Source organism: Lactuca serriola, chromosome 3, assembly GCF_051521515.1.
Source record: "Lactuca serriola cultivar US96UC23 chromosome 3, Lser_US96UC23_V15, whole genome shotgun sequence".
Lineage (NCBI taxonomy): Eukaryota > Viridiplantae > Streptophyta > Magnoliopsida > Asterales > Asteraceae > Lactuca > Lactuca serriola.
In genome coordinates this window covers 233,525,545-233,539,383 of record NC_136410.1, presented here as the reverse complement: position 1 = coordinate 233,539,383, position 13,839 = coordinate 233,525,545, and positions in this window count along the sequence as shown.

The following is a 13,839-nucleotide window of genomic DNA, read 5'->3' as shown; positions in this document are numbered from 1 at the left end:
TGTCAACTATTGGAGGCTTCCAGAATCTATCTAGAATCTCCACAAAACCGTCCAAAGCATGGGAGGTTCTAGAAAGGACTTTAATCATATAATATATTGAAAAATCATTTAATCTCTCTCTTAATATCAATCCTAGTTAATTCTAGTTATGAGGGCAACCTAAAAAGGACTTTACTTTTATTCACTAAGATTATACCAATTTAGTTAAGACCTTAGCCACTTTAATCCAACATCGCTTTGTAGCAATTTTAGAGTGTTCTCGTTGAAGGTACTAGTTGGAATTATAAAAGGAAGTAAACCATTGGTTTGTAGGTGCTAGCCTCAGAAGGTTCAAAACAATGTATTCTCGGTTTTGGAAGTTTGACATGAAGTTGGATTATGTTGCTGGATGTGGGAATACTTGGAGTATGGAATAGTAGCAGCTTAAGTTGGACGGAGTGGGTTTGGAAAACACACAAGAGAGTACCGAGGGTGTTTCAAGAGTGATTTGGAGAGTCGGATTTCTAGGACGAAATCCAGGTAAGTGTGGGGGGGGGGGGAGAGACATTTATAACTCCATGTTTGACGGAGTAATTTAAATTCACATTGATTTTTTGAAGATCAAGATTTGGGGTTTTGGTGAAGAGCGCCACAAGATGCGAACCACATCGATAAGTAGCGATGCGACTTCTAAAGGTCACGATGTGAAGCCTTTCAGGAAAAAAGCCTTCGGTCTCGGTCCTTAAGCCATATATAATGGTGCCAACTATTAGGGTTTCTCCCAAACATCAATGTCTTTCGCCAGAAGATAGCCCTAGCCCCTTTGTGCATTGTGAGAGGATTTTTGTAGTGTTTAAGAGGCCTTTGAATAAGAAAGAAAGCATTTGGATCTTGGGGAAGTGTTGTTCAATGAAGTTTCCACCTTTTAGACCCTCTAAACGCATTGTAAGTTGTTGGTCACTTTTAGTCATTTTAACCGCATGTTCTTGAAGTTTGATCAACTTAAGAACTCTAGCTTGAAAATGAACATGTTTCTGACCTTTAGGAAGAAGAAAATGAGTGTCCACGTATCCTTTTTTAATAATGCACGAAGTTATGAATTTAAAATGTCTTAATCAAGTTAGGGTTTTGTAATAGAAAGATCTAGCCATTAAATTGGATCAAGTTGGAAACTTTATCCTTTAAATCAATGGAAAGATTCATGTATGAAAATCTAAGATTTGATATGAAGAATTAAGTGCTTAATAGGTAAGAAGGATTTTCCCTCGAGAGTCGTGACATAACCAAAGATAGGTCACGACCCAAATGTTTGATTAAGTTCGCGACTGTTTTGTCACATTGTGATAACGACGTGACCATTAGTTAGTCGTGGCATGTTGAAAACTGACCATTTACTTTTTAACTAATTGGACTTTTAGTTTAACTTTGAGGATTACATTGTAGATTGAGGGTTGACCTCTGATTGTTATCTTGGTGATTCATGAGACTTTTCTTGCGAGGTTGAGTGCGTAGCTATGATTCTTTAGTTTTTAGTCCAAATGAGTTATCTCATTATAATATGTGTTACAGTAGATATATCCTCTATATGATAGGGTGTAAATGTATTGTAATATGTTGATTAGGCAAGTAGGCTAGTATAGTCTTATGTCTGTTGATTTTTTTATTGTTTAATTGTATGATATGTCAACATATTATGATGAGGGGTCGATGGTGGATTAACATTGGAGCTGAGAGCCTACATACGCAGTGTTGAAAGTGGATCAACATTGGATCTGAGAGCCTACATACCTATCAGTGATGATGGATCGACACTGGAGCCAAAAGCTACTGACTAGATTGATTAACAATGGAACCAAGAGCCTTATTTGTATGGTGGATTGGAACTAGAATCGAGAGCCTTTTTTATATTCATTTGTATGTGTATTGTGGTGTGTTGTATTTTCAGTAACTCACTAAGTTTTCACTTACATCTATTGATTTATGTTGTTCAAGTAGTTCCTCTGATCAAGGAAAGACTTCAACTTGAGTGTATTGTATGTGCATCGTTGTTGGTTTTATATAGATTTCTCACCATCCAATTACTGCTTTGACCTTTTTTATGAAAATGTTTTAAAAGGTTTACTTATGTTTTCAAAAGAAAATTTTGTTTTGAAAAATTGGATGGTGAGATATTCTTTATGCTTATGAAGAGTACTTGAAGATGTACAAATGAACTTCACGTAAAAGTCTTGAATAAACTTCACGTGGTGTATGGTATTTTCGAATTCTCACTACACTGACATAGAAATGTTGCATGCGACACATGCATGCAATCATGGATTACCTTGCATGATAGACAATATTGATTGTATACATTAGGCATGGAGGAATTTCCTAAAAACATGGGGATGTCAATAAATGAGAAATGATCATTATGACCCTAAGATTACGCTCGAAGCAGTAGCCTCATAAGATTTGTGGTTTTTTCATCCATTCTTTGGTGTTATCGGTTCCAAGAACAACATCCACATGTCAACAATGTATTAAATAGAACCACACCTAACTGTTAGTTTTAGGTTAACGGAGTAAAATACAACATTATTATTATTATCTTGTTGACTAGATATACCTGAATATGCCTACTTTTGTGAAGATATTTACCTATCTTAACAATGATAAACAACAAAGGTTCAAGCTAGCACAATAATCAACAAAGGACGTCAAACGAACTTTTGATGACCTCTAAAGTCGTTGATATTGTTTGAAACCGTTCACGGGCAATGCAACCTAGAAAAATTAGAGAAATAACGCACATTTGTATTATATTGCATATATGATTTTAAAAGACAAAGGTCGATCCATATGTTCTTTTCAGGAAGATGGACTTTTAACCGTTCAACAAGGTCTATAAGTAAATCAAGATATCCTTCGTGAATTATATTGTGATAAACCACAACCTACAATCGAGTCTCTTGGAACATATTGTAAATTTCTACATACCAACTTTAATGACTGTTTTTTTAGTTGTATTTCTCTAATTTTTATTATTTACTGGTTATATTATTTTCATTTATTATTATTAATAACTATTTATTATTATTAATAACTATTTGTAATTATTTTATTAATAAAAATTAATTTTTTAATAAATAATTATTTTATTACTGTTCCCATATATTTTTAATAGTTTTCATTTTTTTATTTATTATTTAATAAATATGTTGCGGGATGATAGAGATAAAAAATATGAGCATTTTTATATTTGAAAAATGGTTTACGGATAGAATGAGAAGCCGAAGGAACAACTAATTTGACACTAATATAAAAAAGTCCTATTTGTTGTAGATGACCATGCTCTCTAATTCGAAAGCCTTAACCGGTGACGAATCCCCATAAACTCATGAAGATAGGACGATCGAAACTCCTCCTTCCTTCAGTTTTGAACCCGTCCTAACAATGTTCTGATTATGTAGAAACTTGAGTAAATTATATGAATGGTTCTTATGGTTTGAGATAATTTACGCGTTTGGTTTCTAACTTATTTTTTAACTCGGAAGGTCCCTAGTGTTTGTTTTTGTTATGCATTTGGTCCCTACTGTTTATTTTTGTTACGCGTTTGGTTCCTATCTTACCTAAAAATACTATTATTTTTAATAGGAAAAATGGTGGGTTAGGTAATGAAACATGGGGAAGGTGGGATTGGAGGTGTGTTTATTTAAATAGATTAAAAAATCAAGGGCAAAATAGTTTTTTTAAATAAGACAGGGACCAAACGTGTAACAAACACAAACAATATGGACCTTCCGAGTTAAAAAAATAAGTTAGAGACCAAACACGCAAATTACTCTAAATCATAGGGACCATTCGTGTAATTTACTCTAGAAACTTGTATTATCTTTAGTTTTTTCTTAACCGTAATCTAATTTCAAGATTACCCATCCTCATTATATGATTGTCACTTTAAGACATTAGGAACTATCCGTCTACTAAAAACAGTTACGATTGATATCTATAATTTTCACCATGAATGGAAAAGCATTATATAATTTTAAAGAATAAATATATTTATACTTGATCAAATACAGCCGTTTATAGGTTAGGAAGGACATGTTCCAATGATGAGATGGAAAAGTAGGAGGCATGCTATTGTCATCTTGTGCAAATTTAATATGGAAGATGTTCAATTTGATGCCTTGGGGTTTTGGTTTTTTCACCAACCATATTTTCCAAATTATCTTCGATATAAATATTAATTTAATCAATTAATTAACTCTATGGCCGGAACTAAACTTTTGGAAGCCAAAATTTATATTCCTACTTGCAAATTTTAATATTAAATTAACCACACATTTCTTTAGGTATGCATATTTTATTTACAAGGGTGTTTTGATGTTCCTTTTAGAAAGTACGCATGATTGTTATATCTTTGTCGTAACATTATGTAAGAAATGATCCTTGCACATTTGTCGTAATATTACGTCAACAATGACCGTTAGTGACGTATAACTACACAATAGTAATGAACGATTACAAGTAGACACCGAATAAATGGCAAACTTTGTGGAAGAATAAAATTCAAAAGCATAAACCCAATGTTAGAAAACGGTAATACCCTAAAAGAATAAAATCTAAATATTAAAAGCCAAAGTACGAAGCCATTATAAATCAATTATGTATTTACGGTCAAAACGGTTTATTATTATTTATGGGTTAAATTATAGAAAGGACAAAAAGTATTTTTTTTTTATTTATGTATATATTATAACTTTATTTTTGATAATGGAAGAAGATTATAATTAAGAAAATAGCAAGAACCCTCATCTTAGGAATTACGATATTGAGGCACAAACCGCTCTTGTATTGCAACATTTTATTGAACAATAAAAACATATATTCATAAAACAAAACTAGCAAGGAGCAAGAGGTCACAAGACATTCAAACATTCATTTTTAGAGCCCTTACAAGGATCCTTTCGGTTTATACTAGAACGTCTCCTAGCTCTACATGTAATCTAGCTGAACGTCGAGATTTTGATGCCTCTAACCAAGTCTTTGCCGTCGAAGATGGAGTTATTTTGATGATTCCATAAAACCCAAATGAGAGCAACAAGGACCAACGAGATTGAGATTTGACCTTGCTGATAAGAGAGTATCGTCGCCATATGTGAAAAGTTGATAGACAAAAACTAGTAGTAGTGGGGATGTTGCCCCACCTTTGATTAAATATATCTCTTTCTTCTTTGATAGTGAAGTAGTAAATGGATGATGATCTTTTAGTTTAGGGTTTTAATGTCATAGAGGACAAACGGATGAGGCTGTACTGACACCGATTTTCTTTAAGTTAGCTTGTGTAGATAATCTACCAGCCTCGTTCTCCATATTAGAATGTTAGCTATAACAAACAATTCAAATCAATATGGGTTCGATAAGAGTTTGGTCAAGAAATGAGGCATTAATAATATTTCTAAGAGATGATATCATATATTAGCCATTAACCTAACTAACCCAACTTTTTTTCGATTGTTGTGAATAGTAAAGAGATTATTAAGGTCTATGTTGCATTGGCCAATATGTATGTGTCAATGATTTGTATTTCGCAAAATCCCACCACGATTTACAATAGACCTGACATGCCCAATGCTATTATTAATATTGTGAATAGATTGGATAACCCTTTTTCTCTTTTCAATCTTATTCACTTTCGAATCAACACCATTGTTTTTTAGCATTGCATGTTTGAAGGCCCTCAGGCTACCGATGTGTAGACCTCCTTTTTTCTTGCAGTTGATAACATTTTCCAAGCAATCCACGTCATATTTATGTTTGCATTGCAACCTTCCCAAAAGAAATTGTTACAAATGATTTTGACGTGGTTGATCACGATAAATGAGGATTTCCAAACATAGCAAACATGTAGGAATCTGGACTACGAAGGAAAACATTACACATGTTTAAACGACACCATACACGAGATTTTTAGCATTCTAGCATTATAGTTTTCTTCTAAAATTTATCAATTATTGGCTGGAAATTACTTATACTTGACATCTTATTATCAACAAAAGAACACCTATCTAATAGAACAAGGAGTGTGTGCCGCAACTCAAGCAAGAAACTATATTAGTAATCTCAGTATCATTTAGTAAAACCCTAATTGCCTTGCTTTTGGACATGTTTACTTTGACCCAAGGTAAGGAAGAAACATCTAAGAAATCAGATTGAATTAAATGCATTCTCTTTAGACCATATAAAATTATGTCATCTTCATATTGGAATACAGAGAGGCACAAACTATTTTTAGGGAGATTCACCCTTTTATAGACTCCATTTTCAATGGATTCCCTAATTGACGCTCTAAGACGTTCTTCTATAATGATGAAAAGAAAAAGAAGAGAGGGGGGGGGGGGGGCGCCTTAGCGAAAACCTTTTTACATCTTGAACTCTTTCGTAGAATTTCCATTAACAATGATCAAGGTTGTAAAAAAAATTTCGACGCTAAGTAGTCGGTTGATTAGGTTTAAAGGATTAATTAGTTAGGCTGAGATTAATCCGGGATGGTAAATTTCTAATTCTTTGAATTTCAAAAAATTAAATATGACTAATATCATAACAATGTTCGTAAATATCACTAATATCAGAACAAAATAGGTTAATATGATTAATACAACACTAATCATTCTTTGAATAGTTTCTATTGAGATATAACTTATTCCAAATGTTAAAATTTTATCGTTTGTTATAGTTTTGCTCATTGTGTGGACAAAGATTAATCATTACGCGCCTTCTAGTCGGTTGGGTAGCGCATGGGGACAAATCAAAGATTAATTGGGACCTAGTCAGAATTTTTACAACATTGAAAATGATTAAAACTTTGGTAGAGATAATACATGCAAGAATCCAAGAAATCAGTTTTCACAAAATCCCATTAACATCATCGTATGCACAAAGCAAAGACCATTTCAGGCTACAAAATTCCTTATCAAAATCGATTTTAAAGATCATAACTTTCTTTTTCCTCTTCTTCGCCCAAGTGACTATTTCATTCACCACAATGGGAATCTCAATAATATTTTTACCACCAATATGTACTGATTACTTGTTGCTAGTAACCAAACCAATGGCGTTCTTTTGTCTTTTTGCCAAAACCTTCTAGATAATCTTATTAACATAGCCAATGGGATTAATAGGCCTAAAGTAAACTAGCATGATAAGTTTTTTCATTTTCGATATCAATGTAATAAATGAGTCATTGCTCCCAGAGTCTATGACTTAGTGCATTTCAAAGAATTTGATCGTATATAAGACACAAGAACATATTTTATTCTAAATGAAGATGAATGTGTAACCATCTGATGGAGTACACTCTAATTTTTAGCATCTTTTTATATTTTATAATAATAATATACTTAGTTCTTCGAAAATTTATTTAAAAATCAAACTAATTCATATATATTTAACTGTTTTCTTATTAATAATTAATTTTCTATATAATTTATTTGATTATGGCAGTCATAAGTATTATATATCTGGATGTAGGTGCTACAACTGAATAAATTTTACAAACTTCAATGATCTAATAAAAAAGTAAATGAAACTATTCATAAAAGTACCTATATTCTTCTCTTTGATGCGATTAAGCCAAATTTTTAATAGAAAACACAAAATACTTGATAATTATTCAATTTTAGGAAATTACTGTTGAAAATGTATGTCTAATGTCATAACTAAATTGATATAACTTTGGGAATAATAACAAAGTTTTTTGGGTTGCCCTCAAGAGCTAAACTAGGTAGAATAAATGAAGGAGATTGAGATAATTACTAAATTGATTTAATACATGTTAATCAGTCAATTAGAAACTAATTGAAATTAATTAATAATTAATTTGGAATTAATGAGAAATTGATTGAAAGTGCATAAACTGAATGTTAACTGTTCAATAGTTGAATAAGAGGAGCATTCAGAACCCTAAATACAGTGGAAGGTTTTAAGGCTTCTAGGAGGCTTCCAGAATCATTCCAGAAAATAGATATGGAAATTATTTGAATTTGGATTAATTCTAATTATTTAATTGATTAAAATATGTTTTGCCTGCAAGTTACCTCAGCTAGAAATAGACCCTTAGGCTTTCGTCAAATTCGTTCATAACCTTCCCCATACTTAGTGAATCTGATTTCTCAAGTATCATATCTCTTAAATATTCTAGGTTTTAGTCTTTTGGGTGTGAGCCATTATATGTATTCTATTTAGGGTGCTAGTTCTTCCAAGTGATTACAAGAAGTTCAAGATCTACAAGTGGTTAAGGACAAATATGATTTTGTCCTAAAGTTTAGTAATAATATCCTATTTTATAGTTCACTTTCGTAGATTTAAAGGTACGTTGCTATAATAGTAAAACTTAGATCCTACGGTTAATGTACACTTAGGATGAATTTTGAGTGCTTCTGTTGTCTTAATCTAGTGTATAATTGCATAGAAAACCCTACAATTACATACTTACCCTATTTCCTTCTAGTCGCTTATATGTGTTCCCTTTGTGTGTCAATGAGATTTTGAGTTGGAAAATAAGGTTAAATAGATATCAGATATAGCTACTTTGAAAAATTCATATTAGATCATAAAAAGAAAATGCAATCATTTTCTTTTATAGGGAGCCTTAGTGTATGTAATCTAGTCAATCAACTTGAAAGGGTTAAAGGTAAGGTGAGATTGTAGAGATCAATATTAAATGTGGACTTCTTGGGCTTTATATTTTTTATATTTTTATTTATATATACACATATCCTTTTATGCTATTTTATATTTGTTATCTAGCTTATCCACCAGTTTTTAGTAATCGTTATTAGTTTATTAGCTATCAGATACCCTGATAGAAAAACATTATAATTTTTCAGCTAGCCTTTCAAACACAAACCTAAACAAACAATATCATATTTTTGAAACCTTATATGTAGCCATTTCATATCCAATGAGCAGTTAAACATGTTTTTAGTTTAGTAGTGATTCATACATTTCCCCAACAATAGGTTTCATCCTATTTCACTTTACAATTGGATCAGGGATGATGTATTATACTCCAACCCTATCTTCCTCCAAATTCTCAAGGTTAATTTATGTGTTTTTAACTTCCTCGTTAGAACCATCTTGCTGATGTCTTCAACATATAACTAAGGTGTTAAGGAAAATCATCATTGCATATGTCGTTGGCTTTTGATTTGAAATATATCTTACTATTTAACAACTATTAACATATTTTCCAACTCATCATATTTATAATCATCATCTACGTAGTATGGCATGTTTTTATAGCATGGTTCTACCATAATCTAATGAATACAAGTTAAACAAACATTTTTAACAACATTTAACAGTCAAATACTGTAACAATAAATTTAAATAAAAAAAATAAAATAGGTAAATATATAAGATAAATAAATAATAAATAATAAACCCTAAAACCCCGAGGTGTATTTTATATTTTATTTTGTTTTAACCCTAAATACGTAACAATTTCTCAGTGTTAGCCATAAGGAGTTAAATGATATAATTTCCAGAATTTGGGGTCTATATTGTATCATTAGGACTTGAAATGTAAAGAAATTCGTGAAGCAAAGGCTATTTGGTAATTATTGGACTTAAATTTAAAAGGAATTATGGAGGCAGAGACCAATTTCGTATAAATGCATTCAAGTTTGGTAAACATGGGACTTGAACCCGGTTCCCTCCCCCTCCCGTTTTTAAGAATACTAACACCCAACGGAAACCCTAACACTAAACATATCCTTCAGCCGCCGCCCTTATACCCCCTCACCTCCAGCCACCACAACCACTTCCGGTTGTTGCTTAGAACCACAAAGCAACCACCGATGTCCCTCGTTGTCGACGAGAGAATAGACCGACGAGGGTGAGAATCTCAGGATCAAAACTGATGGCGATGCGATGTTCTCTAGTTGCATGCGAGCTGCGACCGCTTCTTCATTTCTGTTTTGTTGCACCTGGTCCGATGAGAACAAACCGACATCCACTGCTGTCACCATGCATCTCCTCTACTTTTGGCTGCTCCGATCGTTGCTTTCCACCCCGATGGAGGCTGTTGTGATCATGTTTTCGCGTGAGTGTATGTCTGTTGCTGCTGCTACAAGTTTGTGTGGCGTGTGTGCTTTTTTGGTTGGCTGAAATCATAAAGGACCACCATGGCAGCCAACCATGGTGGTTGCCGCCATTTCTATTTTTTCTGCCACGATCAGCCAATGTGTGTGGGTGGCTATTTGTGTATATTGGTGTGTGTCTGTGTGTGTGCATGCTTTTCTGAAGACATGTTATATGGATATTTTGGCTGGAAAAAACAAACAAAAACCCACCACCACCACCTCATGTCATCGTTCTTCCTCCACCAGTCGACAACTTGGGTGGCTGTGTACATATGTATATGATTGGATTGATATTTGGAATGCTTTTGATATGTTTTGGCCTAAAATCATAACCACCACCACCATCGTGAGGTGGTGGCTGCCGCCGTCGACCACCACTACCCGATGTGGCAGTGGGTGGTGCCTGATTTGTTATATATATTTATGTAATGAGCTAATAATCTAACTATAGGAGCTGGAAACCCTAATTAGGGTTTAAAAAACCCTAATGTCAAGAAACCCTAGTTTTTGTAATGGTCGAGACCCGCGTTAAAGCTGTTAGTTAGATTCTAAATATTACTTAATAATGCCCCTACAATTAACATAATGCAATATTGGACTTAATGAATTAACCCCTTAAGGGGTTTAGTGTGGAACACTAACCCTAGTTATGATCTCGTGTGGTAAATCCTAGAATCGGGGAGCTCTATTTTGGGCAATGATCGGGTGTGTATTTATGATATTGATTGGATTGTTATTACACCCAAGAATGGATAATTCAAACCTCGATCTGTCCTACCCTTAGGTGATTTGGTCATTAATAGGTTAAGTGTTCTCACTTAATCGTAATCGTCATTTTATGTGAAATCCTAATCATCATTTAATGTGAGGGGGTCACTGTTGCAGGTGACTATGACCTGTGAACGGGTATTGAATCAAGTATCTTCTTATACCTGATTGGAAGTGAGTTGAAGCTAGTAGAGTCCTCATTGCTACAACAGTTATCTACGCGCATATAGAGGTGAGTTTCGCCATACTTTACCCATGGGTCGAAGGCGCCAATGCCGACCCACTAGTTTTGGTTATCTACTAATAAAGGGATGCCCTAGGGACTATATATTGTCATGTAGGATAGACTGAGTACTTTTGATCTAAGATCTTTTACCCATTCCTTGTTTGGTTATGCTTCTAGAGTATGAATACCCGTCCGGGTGACTATCTCACCTATGAGTATATACGGCCATGCATTTCTTGGATTGTTGATATTTAGTATGATGTTATGCTACAGTGATCTGTTAGATCTATGTTCTGGTATCGATTATGTTGCTTTGTTGTAATAACCTGTAGAACCATATGTTATATGTTCTTGCTCGTTATCACCTATGGAGTGCCTTTAGGCACTTTCTGTGGTCATGTAGGATAGCCTGAGAACTCTTGATATAGGCTCTCTTGCATGTTCCTCATTTGGTTGTGGCTCTAGAGTAGGATCACCTGTTCGGATGGCTGTCTCATATTGATGGGTTTTGAGCAATACATCATTCCTATGGTGTACATGCAAACCCTAATAGCTGTGGATCTAGTTTGTATAATGAACATGCAATTGGTTATCCAAAGCCATAAACCCTAGATCTAATAAACTATAACTGAAATTAGGGTTTAGATCTTACCTTTGATTGTTATATAGCAATAACAATCTAATCCTTGGCTTCAGAAAGCTTAGTGCCTCAAGTGTTGCACCTCTAATGGAGTCACAAACACCACTAAGCAACTTGGATGAAGAGGAAGGAGAGAGGAGGCACCAAAAACGGATGGAAACCCTAATCTAAGTGTTAGCCACGTTTTTGGTTCCCAAGGGTTCCTTATATACATAGGCTATTAGGGTTATCAACCAAGGAAACCCTAATTTGACTGCTTAAGCCCTAAGAAGCCCATGGACCCCTTCTGGAACATGCCTTGGACGATTTCTAATGGGCTTCTTCATAGAATTCGTCCAACCTTTTATTCCAAGGTGATCCATAGTCCAATTGCAATTATCTTATAATTACAATTCCAGTCCCTTAAGTTTAATTAATCTCTTTTAGTCACAAAATTAATTCTTAATCAATTCTTGACTAATATTAATTAAACAATATGATTTCTCCTTTAATATATTATTATAATAATATATTAATAAATCATAATTAAACCTTTCTCTCCTTAATTCATCCTACATATTGCTATAGTGAAGGCAACCCAAAAGGACCATGCTCATAATCGGGTCAAGTACATACCAAAATAGTTATGGACTTAGACACTAATCCAACAATCTCCCACTTGGATAAGTTTAATAACTATTTTGTATAACTTCAGAACCTGATCAGCAATCGTAGCTTTCAAAAGCCGTTGTCAACTCTGATCTTATCAGATACGCATGTCCTTTAGATAAGGGATCATGTATTCCTCCATTCTCAAGATATCGTATAGACACAAGGAATGAATTTCGATCATTCTTTCTATACTCTTTCCCGACTTCCGATTTATGACGACTGACAACAGACTACAATTGAACACATCAACTTAGTCTCGGCTTGGCCAAGCGCTTAGGTGTCATCACTAAATCATCGAGGGGCCCATAGATATCGCTTTTATTCCACTTTGGATAAAAGGAATGGATAAACTTTGAATCAAATGCTCGCTTGCATTTACTGATCGAATCACACACAACAATAAGTTTTATAACACCAAGTTACTGGTGTGTTTACTTATCATCAATGTGAAACCGACCAGCAAATAACCACTCACACATCTTGGTTTAAAAAATATACAATATTATCAACTCACAATCACTCGTGATAAAATCGATGAAGTGATTCTTGTGACCGTGGGTTTAATCCAATACTCTAATCTTATCAAAGCACTCATGAACCTTGCATCAAAGTTGTGCTATGTCTAAGCCCTTCAAACAATCTACAGACTCTTCATGACAGTCTTGCTTCATACCTACTTCCAACGTACGACAGATTGTGGAGGTTCGAATAACCCAATTATTCTGGAAGTCAAAACATGCAAACTGAAACACAACAATAATACTTAATCCTATATGGAACCAAACTTGTGGGAGTAAATAAAACAATTTTGTTTAAACACCATATTGATTACTCATTGTTCATCATTTACTGTTTCAAAAAATCAACTTATTACTCAAATTACAATAATAGTTGTCTCATGCACCCAACATGCACACTATGTTTCCTATGGTCCTTACTTTGTGATATTGAAAAACTTTTCCAATGATGCTCATTTCTCAATTCCCAATCCTTATCATTAGTGTAAGAACACAAGGTTCTTGCCACTATTAGAATATGCTAGATTCTAACATTTTATGCAACGATCCTTTCGCAAAGTCATAGCACAAAAGTGACCAAGGCTTGGCCAGTAAAATTACAAAGTACTCTATTAGAAATTGTTACAAGACAATTCCATAGACGCGTAGTCTCACATTCAAAGTACATTCCTTTGAACATCCTTCTTGCATAAAAGTTTCTAATCTAGACATAGACTCTCAATATCCAACTCCCAATATGGAAACATTTCCATATTTTCCATATGACAACTCATTCTTAATAGAATCTTATATATTCATAATAATGTCGATATGCTCCATCCAATACCATACTTCCAACTACTCACAAGCGACCAATCCTCTGCGAACTTTGGATCGTCCTTTGATAGTTGTTTAATTATTTTAGTCAAAAACGATTCTATTCCTTTT